This window comes from Coenobita brevimanus, chromosome 78 (assembly GCF_032717465.1).
Source record: "Coenobita brevimanus isolate Jiangsu-jjx chromosome 78, ASM3271746v2, whole genome shotgun sequence".
In the NCBI taxonomy this organism is placed as follows: Eukaryota; Metazoa; Arthropoda; class Malacostraca; order Decapoda; family Coenobitidae; genus Coenobita; species Coenobita brevimanus.
In genome coordinates, this window is record NC_137031.1 from 13,547,764 (window position 1) to 13,564,138 (window position 16,375).

General features: G+C 42.0%; 1 non-coding gene across 1 annotated transcript; it reads right to left on the reverse strand.

Annotated features, from left to right (window-relative positions):
- Positions 1 to 12,164: 12,164 nt before the first annotated feature.
- LOC145408865 (U6 spliceosomal RNA) lies at positions 12,165 to 12,269 on the reverse strand. Its single transcript, XR_013898983.1, has one exon. It is a non-coding gene; the product is annotated as a U6 spliceosomal RNA (small nuclear RNA).
- Between the last annotated feature and the right edge of the window lie 4,106 nt (positions 12,270 to 16,375).

Here is a 16,375-nt window from a genome sequence, read left to right on the forward strand (position 1 = left end):
TGTCGGCTGTCGAGTTTGCGGACCCCCTTAGTGCTGCATGCGTGGTGTCGGCTGTCGAGTTGGCAGAAGACAAGGGCTGCCCTTTGACTTTGGACCAGATGACCAGTTGGAGAGAAATCCAGGATGCTTGGAGTACACTGACTGATAAACTCTCCCACTTGACTGCAGAGCGGTGTGCTGAGCTTGTTGCCCTTCTCAGGAAGTTCACTGATTTCTTCCAGGACACCCCAGGACGGAGGGAAGTGGCACAGCACGATGTGGACGTTGGAGATGCCAGCCCTGTAAAGCAGTCCCCCTACCGGGCTAGGCCTCAGAAGCAGACCATCATTCGAGAGGAACTGAACTACATGTTGCAGCAGGGGTCAATCAAGTCCTGTCAAAGTGAGTGGTGCTCCCCGGTCATAGTGGTTCCAAAACCCGATGGGTCACATCATTTTTGTACTGATTATCGTAAAGTAAACTCCCTTACCAAGACTGATACTTACCCACTTCCTAGAGTAGATGATTGTGTGGATGCAATAGGCAGTGCTAAGTTTATCATAAAATTAGATTTAATGAAGGGATATTGGCAAGTCCCACTCACAGAAAGGGCCCAAGAAATTTCCTGTTTTGTGGTTGTTGGCAGGACTTATAAATGTAAGGTCATGGCCTATGGTGTGAAGAATGCTCCTGCCACCATCCAAAGGCTGATGAATGATCTCACCAAGAATGTTGAGAATTATTTTACTTACATTGATGATGTTATTTTTAGCAACACCTGGGAACAACACTTGAGCCAACTATATGCCTTGCTTCAGAGACTGTCCTTTGCTAATTTAGTGCTTAATTTAGCTAAATGTGATTTTGTGAGGCCTCGAGTGCAGTACCTAGGTTATGTGGTCGGTTTAGGCCTAGTGAGTCTACCTGATGTTAAAGTTCAGGCCATAGTCAATTCCCCCCAACCCAAAAATAAGAGAGAGTTGCAACGATTCTTCGGTATTGTAGGGTACTACAGACGTTTTGTCCTGAACTTCTCTGATCTTGTAGCTCCCCTCACTGATTTGTTAAGAAATGGAGTCAAGTATGAATGGAAGCCAGAATGTGAGGAAGCCTATTCTAAAGTCAAAGCCATCCTGTCAAGTCACCCAGTGCTTCAAGCTCCCAATTTTGATAAACCCTTTAAATTAACTGTTGATGCCAGTGGCCTAGAGGCCGGCACAGTTTTGCGTCAGGATAATGATGAAGGCTTTGAGATGTCTGTGTGCTATTTTAGCAAAAAGTTCAATAAGGCCCAAAGAAATTATTCAGTTATTGAGAAAGAACTCCTTGCACTCATACTTGCCCTTCAACACATCTCTTTGTATGTTGGTTCTGGGTCAGGTGATATTATAGTGTACACTGATCACCACCCTCTGAAATTTTTGTCCCAATTTAAGGACAAAAATCTTAGACTGACCTGCTGGACCCTATTTTTGCAAGAATGCTCCCTTGATGTAAGACATGTAAAAGGTGTTAGTAATGTTTTAGCCGAGTACCTGTCCAGAACTTGATTGTATAATAACGAGAAATTTCCCCTTGGGAAATTTCTTCTCTCAGGAAGGAAGATGTCACTGGCGTAGTTATCCCAGTAGCGAATGGGTGAAATAGAAGATAAGATGATAATGAAAGGAGAGAGAAGCGAGCCATTAAGAACATTAAATATTTTCTCATCAGTTTTGCGGGCTGTAAGGGGTGACCCTCGTCCCCACCTCTATTTACTTAGGTCAACTTTTGCCTTCTCAACTGATAACACACCAGATGTTTTTCTCACAAATTACGCAGAAAATCCCTCTTGTCCTTGAACTGTGGGTGTGACATAATGTGGGAGGAGCAAAGTAGGGATGTTTGCCAATTAGAAGCCTAAATGGTTTTCGTCACGTTCTTGATGGCACACAATTGGTTCTGTGTGGAGTGTATGAGGCCCTCATTGGTAGCAGGTGCCTCTATTGTTTCTGTATGGACAGAGATTATTTTTAAGACAGCCTAGTGGTTAATTTAGCTGAGAAAGGCAGAGTAAGTCTCCTTTATAAGCTCCAGGAAAATGTGAAGAGACATTTGTCTTATTTTGTACACACATCCCTGTACACATTTTGTCTCATTTTGTACACACATTTTTGTACACATTTGTAAATTTTTACAGTCACGTTACACTTTTGTCACATTGTGTTGCACTTTTCCCCATCACTACTCAATACGTGACTTTGATTACAAAACACACTGTTTGTGTACAATTTCCCATTTTTGATTCACTCCTTCATTTACACTGGTGTGTGAATTATATCTGGATTTAACCTGCGAAGTCTCCACCTTTCCTCGAGCTTTGTGAGTACTTAGCCTCCACTGATTGTGTTCTGGTTAGGTAAGAAATAACTTGTTTTATATTTGTATTCTGAAGCCTATATGAATCCTCCCTTTTGTAAAACGAACCCTGATTTCTTCTTTGGTTGTGTGTTTTATAGTGTACAGTAAAGTTAAGTTAGTTTTCTCGCAAACTTTATCTTATCCCTTTTGGTGCTTAATTAAGGGTTAAGAGTGCACCGTAATATACACCCCCATAATAATATATATATATATATATATATATATATATATATATATATATATATATATATATATATATATTGTTATGTAAGTAAAATAATTCTCAATATATATATATATATATATATATATATATATATATATACTGGGGCGAAAGACGTTTTTACGTGGTGATGATGCACTGCACCTTACATCTCTATTGGCAATGTGAGTTGTTTACCTCTCAAAATGGCGATTATTACCCACAGTGCTTTGCCACCTCAAGATTGCAAAAATACTTACTTCGCTAATCAAACCTAAAGTCATCAGAAAAACCGTGTTTTGACATTAAACCAACCTATACCTAACTAACGTAGGGCAAACCTAACGTTAACCTACCATAATACCTCATTTTGTTAAAGGGGATGACGATGATACAACGTTGCCGAGTCTTTTCTTGAGGACCCTCAATCCGACGGTGCCAGTATGACTGGATGACCAATACGGCAATTCCCGGAAACAAAATTTGCGTCCCGGGTCCGGTCTGGGGTGCACGCAAATGTCTTAGTTTATGGCCATTGAGGGATTAATAACGGAAAGCTGTACCCCCACCAGTAAAATAATCTCCGACAGGTTAAATAAAATCCTTTCTCTGACAATGTAATCCTCTAGCCAGGAGATAATAAGCTGCAAATTGTTCTTTTGTTATATAATTATAAAGGATTAACTTACACTTCTATCTGTAGTTATTCCCTACGTACCCATCTCCCTACCTACTAGCATACCTACCTATCGTGCCTCCTGCTGCCTCCTAACTTACATTCCTGCCTACATATCTACCTACCTTCCTGTCTCATATGTCTGTCCCTGATTACCTTCTCTCTTTCCTACCTCCCTGTCCACCTCACTATCTGACTACCTATACACCCATCTACCTGTCTCCCTATTTATATAAATACCTACCTCCTTACCTACTTACTTTCCTACCCATCATATTTTTCTGCTCCTATCTACCTCTCTACCAGCCTCACTGGCTACTTCCTTTCCTACATCTCTGCCTCTTTGTCTTCTTACTTTCTTCCTGTTTGCCTACCTTCCCATCTACCCATCCACCCGAATCCCTACCTGCCAACATGTTTACCTACTGTACTTTACTGCCTATATCCCCTTCCTACCTCCATACTTTCTCCCCTGCGTACCTTCATACCTTCCTTCCTACATACCTCCATACCTTTCTTCGTACCTGCCTCACTACCTGTCTCCCTCCCTACCTCCATATCTTTCTCCATACCTAACTGCCTCCTAGCCTAACTACCTACCTACCAACCAACCACACTAACTACTTCCATATCTACCTACCAGCCACCTTGCCTACCTAACTACCTACCTCCCTAACTACCTACTTACCACCCTACCTAACTACCCGCCTTCTTATCTAACTACCGACCACCATGCTTTCCTAACTGCCTACATGTGCTTATTTCTTAATTCACCAGTTTCTACCCTCTTGTACAAAAATTTTGATGACACAAATTCCTGCATTCTGAACGCCCATTCCTTTAATATCAACGTTGTGTCTACGCTCTTAAATAAAGGCGATTAGGTCAACTGTGGCCTTAGTGTTGTTCTCAGCGTGTTGATCGTTCCGTCTGGTAGCGTGGATTCTTTCGACACCTCAGTCATCAAAAGCTGTAAATATTTGTGCCTGTTAAAGCGCAACTGAACGAACTGACGAAAGGAAACACGTCGTCCCTGCTCAAGTGTACATAGGACATAGTATTCTACTTCGGATATAAAAGATTCTTAAATGTGTCATGTGAATCTAGAGGATAAGGCGATACCCGTATGCCTGTAGTACATTGGAATGTAATTATTACTGGAATGACAACCTCCAGTTAGTATTTTTTTCGAGCAGCATTATATATTCAGCATACACATCCAGTGGGGGTAACCTTAACACTGTCAGAGGTACATATTAGGCGTATGACTTGAACCTCAAGATGCTCTAATTAGAAAATCATCATAAAAGCAACATTTTCTTTACAAACTACATTGTTATCAGTGAGGTAGTCATGAAATTTCTAGTTTTTTTCAGGTACCATGACGTGATAGAACATTACTAGACAGTCTAGACACATTCACGAATCTCTGTAAGACCATTATAGGTGTAAAATTTTGCATAGAACTGTAAATTTCTGATGGAGGAATCTGTATTAAGTATCCTTCCCCATTACACAGCATAATGACCAAGAGGGTGTGAAAGATTTCTTATGCACAGTTTTCACTTTTTTACAATAACACGATCTGTTTCTCTTCAAAAATATATTACACCCTTATCTAAGCCTTTCACAATTCACGTCACTGAGTCGACTGATATTTCTTTCACAATAACGGAGTTTCTCCTGCATAACATTGAAAGATAAATGGACAAACTTATGCCCAATTAGTTCTTCGTTTTTCTAAGAAGGTCAACTGTTACTTCCTTAGACTAACTGTCTTGAGCCAAAGAAAAAAAAATCAATATTTCAGATTAGCTTCCTAAGAAAATCTAGAAGACTATATTCGAATGTTGCTATTCCTCGAAATTGTTTTTATTAATTTATCTTGCCCATTTTCGTGTACTGATCACCTGTATGGCACTTTCATGCTGATTTTAACTTAAGCTTTTAGAAAGTGTTTTTAATTATTTTAGGTTTTTGTTGCCTAATCCGTATCTGCATCTCGAACATCGTCGTCCTTTTGGTTGCCTGTCTCTGTTTTGTATTATATTTCTTAATGTTGGTTATCATTAGCAAGTAAACTTTCAACAGTTTTTAAGTTAGTCAGATATTCATTAAACTTAAGTGACCAGGCCTTTGCTCTTGCAATATGTTTTGCATAAAACAATGTTCAAGCTGTTTCATTCCGTCAGTCAGAAAACTCAGTAATACCGTTCCAACGTAACGATATATAGAATAAAGAAAGTGCTTAGAGTGCAAAGATTGAGAATATAATTAAATGTATAAAATGAAGTACAGAGTAGAGTAGCACAGGAACGGAAAGTGACAGGTCCTATGAGGTTTTGCTAGGAAATAGTGGTCGGAGTGTGGCACCTGCGAGAGGCTTGCATGAAAGAGCCTTAATACTTACATCAACATACGGGTGTGTGAGCTACATGTGGCACGACAATAAAACATCCACAGTAAAACCAGTGGAAATTGAGTCATTGAAGAATGTGAGTGGAATGAGGACATTGGATAGGGTATAGAATAATTTGGCTTGTGGGGGATGTAGAGTAAGGAAGCTGTGGAGACCAGAAGTGAAGAAATAGTGCTTAGATGGTATGGTAATTTAGGCAGGGCACGGGAATTGACATTGGATCGATCTCTTTAAAAAAAAAAAAAAAAAAAAAAAAAAAAGTTTCCCCCAGTAATATGAAAGCAATTGGGCTGGATCTACCTGGAAGGTGGCATGAAATGTGTGTGGGATAGAGTCAGGATTCCGAAGACTTGAATGATTAGTGTATGAGACTGTGACCCATTCATTTGAGCCGAAGATTGATTAGTTTTTACTTCTTCCAGTTTGCTTCTTGCTCTCACGATCATACCTCAGCCCATTCGCATATGGAAAAAAAGGTCTGGGTGATAATAATCTATCTATCTATCTATAGCCCGACGCCCTAATCCAGGAAAGGGTGGCCGCGGAGAAAACACCTCCAAGTCGCTCTGTCACCCACCATTTGACTACACTCCCCCCAACTCACCCCCCCTCCCTCATATACCTGTCAACTCCATCCCTCCACCTCATCCTCGGTCTACCCCTCCCTCTCCCTCCCTCCACCTCACCTACATACACTCTCTTAGTCAGTCCTTCATTATCCATTCTCTCCACATGTCCGAACCACCTCAGTGTATTTCTCCTAATCTTCTCAACCACATCCACATCCACCCCACAACGTTCCTTCACTTCTTCATTCGTCAACCTGTTCCTCCATGTCACTCCACATGCTCCTCTCAAGTAACTCACATTTTCTACTGCTCTCACTCTTGACTTGTTCCCCTCTTGCAGGGTCCACGCCTCGCTTCCATACGTCAGGGTAGGGATCACAATACTATCATGCAGTGACTTATTAACTTCCATACTCACCTCCCTATTCCTCATCACTGCTTTCAGTGAACCAACAACCTTCCTTCCTTGCTGTACCCATTCACGCACTTCATCCCCCAAAGTTCCATCCTTATTCATCACACTACCCAAGTACTTGAATGCACTCACACTCTCCATATCCTCACCATCCAACCGCACTGTACATTCTGTGACTTCATTCCTCTCAAACACCATAACTTTACTTTTGTTCACATTAACTTTCAGCTTCCTCCTCCTACACACTGTCCCAAATTCATTCACCAAACCTTGCAACTCTCATTCATCTTCACTCAACAATACTATATCATCAGGAAACAGTAACACCGGAATCTCCAAATCTCACCCTCATTCATCAGAGCCACCCCTACATCCACTGCCCTACCTTGCATTTCCTTTACAACCCCATCCATGTATATATTAAACAGCCATGGAGACATCACACAACCCTGTTTCAGTCCCACATTGAAATCAAAGAACTCACTCAGCTCACCATCCACTCGCACCGTAGCCCTAGCTCCTTCGTACATACTCTTCACAGCACTCAACAATTTCCCCTCCACTCCATATATTCTTAATACCTTCCACATACCTTGCCTATCTATTCTGTCATAAGCTTTCTCCAAGTCCATGAAGGCAGCATACACTTTCTTTCCCTTCTCTAGATAATTCTCCACTAAACATCTTAGAACAAATATCTGATCTACACAACCTTTTCCCTTCCTAAATCCCTCTTGTTCTTCTCCAACTAGCTCCTCTGTCATATGCCTAACCCTATCAATGAGTATTCTACCATATATTTTACCAGTCACACTAAGAAGGCAAATACCCCTATGGTTACCACGTACTTCTCTCTCCCCCTTTCCATATGAAGGAACAATTATACCTAATTTCCAGTCCTCTGGAACCCTTCCCTCTTCCCAAGCCAATCTACACAACTTCCATATCCACTCCACAACAATCTCACCCCCTTTCTTCAGCATTTCACCACACACCCCATCAATTCCTGGGGCCTTTCCCAACTTGATCTTCTTCACTGCTTCCACTACTTCTGCCGTACTGATCTCTTCCTCCCTTCTCTCATCTCTTCTTCTCCCAGCCATTCCCCAACCACATACTCACACTGCTCTCACTCTCTACATTCAACAAATCCTCGAAGTGCTCCTTCCATCTCCTCAATTTCTCTCTCTTCTACACCCCTTTTCTGTATCCTCCTACTTTCTCTATACTCATTTCAAAGCCAAAGGTGGCTGTTGTGTATATATACGCAACGACTTATCTTGCTCTCGTGTTCCTGAACTTGATTCTTCTGAATTCTCCACACTCTGGCTTCGGCTTTCCTGTCATTCTCTGACTAAATATATCTGTGCTGTTTACTTATCCCCTAATTCTACTGACTATCAAAAATTCTTCGACTATCTTACTTCTACGATGGAACACATTCTATCCATTTCTCCTTTCTCTGAAATCTCCATTCTTGGAGATTTCAATGTTCACCACCACCTTTGGCTCTCCTCTCCTTTCACGGATCCACCTGGTGAACAAGCCTACATCTTTTCTATCCTTAATGACCTAGAGCAGCTTGTACAGCACCCTACCCGTATCCCTGACCGCCTTGGAGAGAGCTCCAACATACTTGACCTCTTCCTCACAACTAATCCTTCTGCTTACTCTGTTAATCTTTTCTCTCCGTTGGGCTCCTCCGATCACAATCTTATTATCTTAACCTGTCCTATCACTCCGGTACGGCCTGTGGACCCTCCAGTGAAATGTCGTCTGTGGCATTTTGGAGCCGCGGACTGGGAGGCCCTCAGGCAGTACTTCTTTGATTTTCCCTGGAATGATTATTGCTTCCGTGGCCGGGAGCCATCTGAGTGTGCCTTGCGCATTACGGAGGTTATTCTCTCGGGCATGGAAGCATACATTCCTTTCTCATATCCTTTGACTAATGCAAGAAAGCCTAGGTTTAATCACGCTTGTTCTAATGCTGTCCGCAACAAGGAGAGGGCCTAGAAAAGGTACCGGAGCCAACCCACCCCTGAATCACATCATCTTTACGTTTCTGCCCGGAATCGTGCTAAGTCTGTTCTTCGCTCTACTAAAAATAATTTCATCCATACTAAATGCTCTCAACTCTCCAACTCGAATTCTTCCCGCTCCTTCTGGCATCTTGCCAAAAATCTTTCTAACAGCTTTACCTTATCATCCTTCCCTCCTCTTTTCTACTCTGATGGTTCTGTAGCTATTTCTTCTACTGATAAAGCAGATCTCTTCGCACAGACTTTCTCCTCCAATTCTACCTTAGACGATTCCGGTGCTGTTCCTCCATCACTTCCCCCCTCTGACTTCCTCATGGCTGACATTAAAATTTCTTCAGTTGATGTATTTTCTGCCATCACTGGCCTCAGTACTAACAAGGCATATGGGCCTGATGGGGTCCCTCCTGTTGTTCTCAAGAACTGTGCTTCTGTGCTTACACCCTGCCTAGGCAAACTCTTTCGCCTTTGTCTGTCAACTTGTACCATTCCTTCTTGCTGGAAGTTTGCTCTCATTCAGCCAGTCCCAAAGAAGGGTGACCACTCCCAACCCTCCAACTATCGTCCAATTGCTTTAACGTCCTGTATTTCAAAAGTTTTCGAGTCAATTCTTAATAGAAAAATTATAAGGCATCTTTCCTATCATAACCTTCTTTCCGATCGTCAGTATGGGTTCCGTCAGGGACGCTCCACTGGCGATCTTCTCACCTACCTTTCAGACTCCTGGTCATCCTCCTTTCGGGACTTTGGCGAAAGCTTTGCCATTGCACTTGACATCTCAAAGGCTTTCGATCGAGTCTGGCATAAATCTTTAATTTCCAAACTGCCCTCCTACGGTTTCTATCCTTCTATCTGTGCCTTCATCGCTAGCTTCCTTTCTGGTCGTTCTATAGCTGCTGTTGTAGACGGCCATCGTTCTTCTCCTAGATCTATCAACAGTGGTGTTCCTCAGGGCTCTGTCCTATCACCAACTCTCTTCCTTTTATTCATCAATGATCTTCTAAGCTGTACATCTAACCCTATCCACTCATACGCTGACGACTCCACCCTTCACCTTTCCATTCGGTTCCCGCAACGCCCATCTCAACAGTTACTTCAACAAGCAAGGGATGAGGCTGTGGCACACCTAATGTCTGATTTGGCTCGTATTTCTGACTGGGGTAAAAATAATATGGTTGTCTTTAATGCATCTAAGACTCAGTTCTTACACCTATCAACCCGACAAAATCTTCCACAGGTATACCCACTAATGTTTAATAATATTCAGCTTAATCCTGCATCATCCTTGAACATGCTTGGGGTTTCATTTACTCGGGACTTATCTTGGAAACATCATATTACATCTCTTGTAAAATCTGCTTCCAAGAGATTGGGTGTGCCAAGCCGACTCTGCTCTTTCTTTACCCCTGCACAATTGTTGACTCTATACAGGGGTTTTATCCGCCCCTGTGTGGAGTACAACTCTCATGTGTGGGGAGGCTCCCCACATACAGCTCTTCTCAATAGGGTGGAGTCAAAGGCTTTTCGTCTCATTAACTCTCCTCCTCTTACTGACTCCCTTCAACCTCTGTCTCTTTGCCGCACTGTTGCATCTTTATCTCTTTTCTATCGCTACTTTAATGATCACTGCTCCTCTGAACTGTCTGCTTGCATTCCTCCACCTCTATGACGGGCGCGTAGCACCCGTCTGGCAGCAAACTCTCATCCTTTTTCTGTCCAACTCTCTAATGCAAGAGTTAACCGTTACTCCCAGTCTTTCATTTATGCAACAGGTCAGCTCTGGAACTGTCTCCCTCTGTCTGTATTTCCTGCTGCCTATGATCTCCAGTCTTTCAAACGCAGTGTGTCCAGGCATCTCAAAATGATTGGATCTTGAATTTGGCTCTATATTGTATTTTGTTTTTCTCTTGGAGGGAACTGTTACTGCGGGCTCATGGCCTTTGGTTCCTTCTTCCTCGCATAAAAAAAAAAAAAAAAAATCTATTATTCCTATCTTTCACCCCCCTACTATTTCCCCTTTCACACTGCCTTACTTTCTTTGCCTCCTTCCAAAACAATTTCTTACTCTTCCTCCATTTCACACTCAGATTCCTCCCAAACTCTTCATCCACTTTCTTCTTACTCTCCTTCACCAGTCTCTTCACCTCCCTTCCCCTGCTCACATATACCTCTCTCTTCTCTTTCACCTCTTCTCCCCTACCTCTACTCGCTAACCATTCACTATATGCCTTCTTCTTTTGTTCTACAGCTCGTTTCACCTCATCATTCCACCATGCTGTCCCTTTCATACCCTTGCATCTCCTCCTCACTCCACAAACCACCTCACACGCTGCGCCTATCTCTTCCGTGAATATCTTACATACGTCTTCCACCCCTTCCATCTGCTCTAGCTCATACCTTCCCAATCTTCCTTACACTATGCTCTTATACTCTGCCATTCTCTCACTATCTTGCAAATTCTCCACTCCTCTCACAGGAACTGTTTCCTCCTGTCTTCCCCTTCGTCTCTTCATCCATTTTCTTTGCAGCTTTACCTTGGCCATCACTAAATGATGGTCCGAGACTCCATTCCCCCACCCTCTCCACACTCTTGCATCCAACACTTGTCTTCTCATTCGCTCATCCACACACACATAGTCTATCATTGCCTTTCGTTCAACAAGTTCACCATCCATCCTTCTCATTACTCTCCATGTATACCATTGGATCATCTTATGCCGAAAGTAGGTGTTGGTTATTGCCAACCCCTTACCAGCACAGATGTCCTCCAAAGCACTACCATTCCCATCTACTTCAGCTGGCACACCCCACTGACCAACCACTCCATCCACTAGTACATTCCCAACTTTGCCATTCATGTCTCCAATCAAAAGCACTCTCTCGCTCCTCTCAGATTTGTCCATACATGCTTCTACTCTCACCCAAAACTCATCTTTCACTCTTGCCACTCGGTCCTCTGTCAGAGCATACACGCATACAATCGCCCACGCTGTATACCTACTTTCATCCTCACCCATACAATCCTTGCACCCACTGTTCCATACTCTCTTATATTCTACTTCCACCTTGCTTATCATCAGACATACTCCCTCTCTTGCCGTCTCATTCTCTATGACTCCCACACATATACCTAAACCATATTCCCATTCTCTCACCCTTTCACCTTGCCATTTAGTTTCAGTCAATCCACATATATCCACTTTTGCATCCTCAAGCACCTGATCAATCTCTCTTTCACTTCATCATTCACTCCTCTCACATTCCAAGTTCCCACCCTCAGAATGTCCTTTGTCCGTTCCTTAGTTGTCAACGTATGGTCCGTCCTGGTCCGAGACGCTTTATTCGCATGTTTAGTTAGTTCTTTTTATGGGGTGAGGCACTAACCCACCACCAACCCTTTTAGTCGCCTCGTACGACAAGCAGGGATACTGGGGGAGTATTCTTGAAACCCCCCTACCCCCCTGGGGTAAAAATGTGGAACGCTTCACGATTTTGCGTGTCATCATTGCGCAGGGGCCATGCTAATCTTCTCTGTATCGTTCCAATTTTAGTATATCTACTGCCGAAGCAATAATAATAATAAAAAAAATACTAATTAAATCTGTGGCGTTAACCTGCCTGACCATGCATTACGAGGCCAGATTGAGATGGAATCCATATCAGATGCATTCTGATGCACTTTGATTTTGATTGCATCTGTGCCTGACCTTAAAGAAGTACATTACAACTGTAAGGACTTAATGTCAGCTAGGTATAACAAATAGTCAGCTGCAGTATGTTCAGTGTGATAACTTAGTTTCTAGTGTATAGGCCTAGTTATTGATGGGGTTCAGTTCTTTATATTAGGGGCTATAACCCTGAGAAATAACTGGAGCACTTCCATTTGCTTCTGTGAACAGAATGACAGAGCCATTTGTATGCATAATTTGGTTCAGTTAGGCTTAATAACTTTATTATCTGGTTGTGGAACTGTTTCAAGTTTTGCTTGCTGATGGAATTCAAGACGAGTTTCCACAAGCAATTTTAAGATGACAGGTTGGTAATGTTCCGCTGAAATGTGATATGTTCCACGGAGCAGGGAAGTACTGTTGCTTTCGCACTTGCTCCTGATCAAATTGGGCATCTGGAGCACAGTTGAAGTTTTCACAATCCATTGTGATAATTACGAGCCTCTTCCTAGGAAGCCGTGCAAGACTTTACTACAGGGATTCATACTTGTTTTAGGATTACCATGCTATGCAATTATCCTCACTGATACGATCGCATATACTGAGGATGTTGAATTCCTCTTGCACGTTCAGAATATTTGTGTTGGAAGGACAGGCTAATGTGATTCCCATTGCACTTTCTGCAGCTTTTCCAGCCTTTCAATCGTCCTGTTTCATTCAAGAGGAAAAAGCGTGTAGAACAATAAATTAGAGATTTAATGCAAACTAAATACGTAATCTTAACTACTGCTATATTCAATCTATACATACGGTTAAAGCCTGTAATTGCCGTAAGTGATCCGAGCCTTTGAAATTCACGTTTCCGTATGGTAGACACAAGTCTATTAAGAGGGACCTCAGATCAAGGATATCTACATCCATTGACTTACTCTAGCTGATATCTATTTGAAATTTTTATTTCACAGATCATACCTCCTTTGTCTGGGTGACCTTCAGTTCAGAATCTTAATTTCAACAGCTGAGGCGATCAGACCCATTTTCTTACATGGGTCAGACATCTGATTTAAATCATTTTTTTACATTGAATCCCAGATGTATGGACAACTATAGTATCAACATAGCTGATACTGTGATTAAAAGGTTGCAGTGACGGAAACTGGCTAAGATATTAAGTAGAGTGGGACGCATAACAGTTTCTTATTTTTTTGCCTAGCTCAAAATGTGTGGCCCAGCCTCATAAACGGTGAAACTAAAAATGTCCTCTCGTTAGATTAATTACTCCTAATCCATCCGAGGGGCCACTCACCAACGTCATTTTGGCTGAGTGATAAAGGATAATGTGACAGTTGGCTATGGCAACAGCAGAAATTGGGTTGAGAAAAGTTTGCATCAGTAGCTGTTGTGAGGCATGAAGGCATAAAATACAATGGTGAACACTTTGAAAGGAAATCTAGTAACTGGGGTGACAAGAGGACATTAATTATATGGGTGACTCTATTGAGGATTACAGTAGCAAATTTTACTTTAACAAATGACGAGGGAAACTGGCTAGGATCCTCAGTTGGTTAGGCTAAGGAAAGGGAATAAAGAGACTGTTTGTTCGGCTGCATGGAAGTTCCCAAGTTCTGCAACTCATAGTTCAAGAACGGGGTTGTCCAGTTCATGGTTGAATATTTCAAGTAATACCACCCTCCCTGGGAACCATACCTTTACCTTTGGTCGGAGCCAGCTTTTGGTCAAAATTCATTAAAGAGTAAATTGCTTTCATTTTGATGGGTTAATAAATTAATTTTTCTCTTCTGTGGTGATTCTCATTAATTTAGCTTGCGAGGAGGGTGAGAGATTACTGAAGTAAATTGCTGGCTTTGTGCTATAAACCTGAGTACATTGCCTCACCTATTTTTTTGCATGGTAATTTTTAAATATCCATCCACATGCATATGAGAGCTGCGTGAGCGTTAAGATTGTGCACAATTTTCTCCCAATTTGACTGTCAAGAGTTTCTTCATACGCTCCCTAGCAATGTTAAAGGTATCCTGAAAAAGCTAGACGTAGCGACAGTATTATTCATCTTATATTCCAGCCAAACTCTTTCGGCAATTGCCATAATGCTCAGAGTTTGGTGTCAGTGTAATGATGGTTTTTGTTATTAGTTTTATCTTTATCTAGTTTATATAAGCGGTTATTAGAGGCTGCTAAGCGGTACTGAATGAGACAAGCATGTCTAATGAGGTTTTCTATGGCCATTTTTATGGTACGAACAGACTGAGCAGTAAAGGTTGTCACGTTGGGTTTGTAGGAGAAGTACTGTAATTGTATTCATTGGTATGTCCCTCTAAGGGTGGTGGTCGGGTCGGGGAGACAGTTGGTTTTGATTCTAGAGGTATGGTCAGACATCATATATGGAGTAACAAGTAATGTACAGTCAACATGAGTAACATTAACACCTAGATATAAATCTGAGATGCCTTAATATTGTGTAGGCTCCGTATCCCCCAAAGTCAGCACATCGCCATGTTCACTCAACAGAGAAAGCAATAATTCCCATTTCTGTTGCTAAACTGTAAGTTACTTAGTTACCTGTGCAGGGCATCATAGTCACTAAGCATTAATGTGGCTTCTAACCAGATGCACAGTGGAAGTTCAAGTTAACAGATCCATTTGTGCCTGGCGTCCAAGAAAAAAAACAAAAAACAGCGCGACTGGGCATTTTCAAACATTAATAAAGGGTGGAATCGCAGAGTAGGAACCAATGAGCCTCACGACCATGAGCCGATCGATAAGCGAACGATGAAACACTTAGTACTCTTCTAGCAAAATCCCTCACAATGGAGACCCCAGACACACTGGAGGCACATGTAGCCTAGCGTTCTAAATAAATGACGGAACTAAGCATTTTCAAAAGTTAATATAGGGGGGAAACCCAGGTTATGGACCAATGCCCTTTGCGAACATGAGCTGATAGGCGGATGGCAGTAATCAGTAGTGCCTTTCCAGCAAAATCCCTCACACAGGAACTCTAGGTACTAGAGAGTTAATGCAGAGTGCATAAAGAGAGAACACCTGGGAATCATTCTCTAGGTGTAATTTTACACCAGGGAACTGAACATCAGAATTATTCTAGCGTCAAGAACTTCATGCTGAAATGACTTTTTAATGTTAATGATGACAGAGTGACGATAGACAATGTTAGTGTGTTCAGCACATACTCGTACTTTTTTGTGAATAAAAAAAAATTATTTTCTGTAATGAGTAAATATTCCATCAAAGACTATTCCTCTGTGATGAGAAATCTTTGTCTGTAGCATTTTGTGTGCAGTGGTGCATGGTAGTGAGCCCTGGGCAGGAAAGGAAGAGGATATTCCTAGGCTCAGACGTACAGAAATGACAATGATCAAGCGGATGAGTAGTCTGTCTTTAAATGCGAGGCCTGGGGGAGATTAGTTAATGACTGAAGAGTTGAGAGGATGGATGGGACTGAAATGCATTGGTGTTGTGATAATAAGTAGTAGACTGAGATGGTCTAGGCATGTGGAGAGGACTGAGGATGAAAATTGGGTGCAGAAAGTCAGAAGCGTAAACATCGGTGGTAGGGTTGCGAAAGACAAACCGAAAACAAACGAAAAAAATACTGGGACGAGGTCTTAGAGTGTGGCCTCAGGAATGATGATTGAACTGGGAGGCTGGCAGAGAGCGAGCAGCATGAAGAGTCGCCACTAGGTGACCAAGACTGACACACGGAAGCACGTTAAAGCCTTTATAAACGATACGATATGATACGTATCACAGCTCATTTAAATTAGGTCCCTTTTTTGGTCTGTTGGAAGTTATAAACATGGTAAGTAAATTTACTTTTTTCTTGTTTTATTTATTCAGGGAAGCTGCTTAACCCCTACACCGCGGGCTTGTTTACCAATGACTTGCGTGTCCCGCGGGGTTATTTGGGCTCCGACAGACTCTCAAAAAATATTTGCCAAAAATCAGTAATTAGTCCTAGAATAATAAAATTAT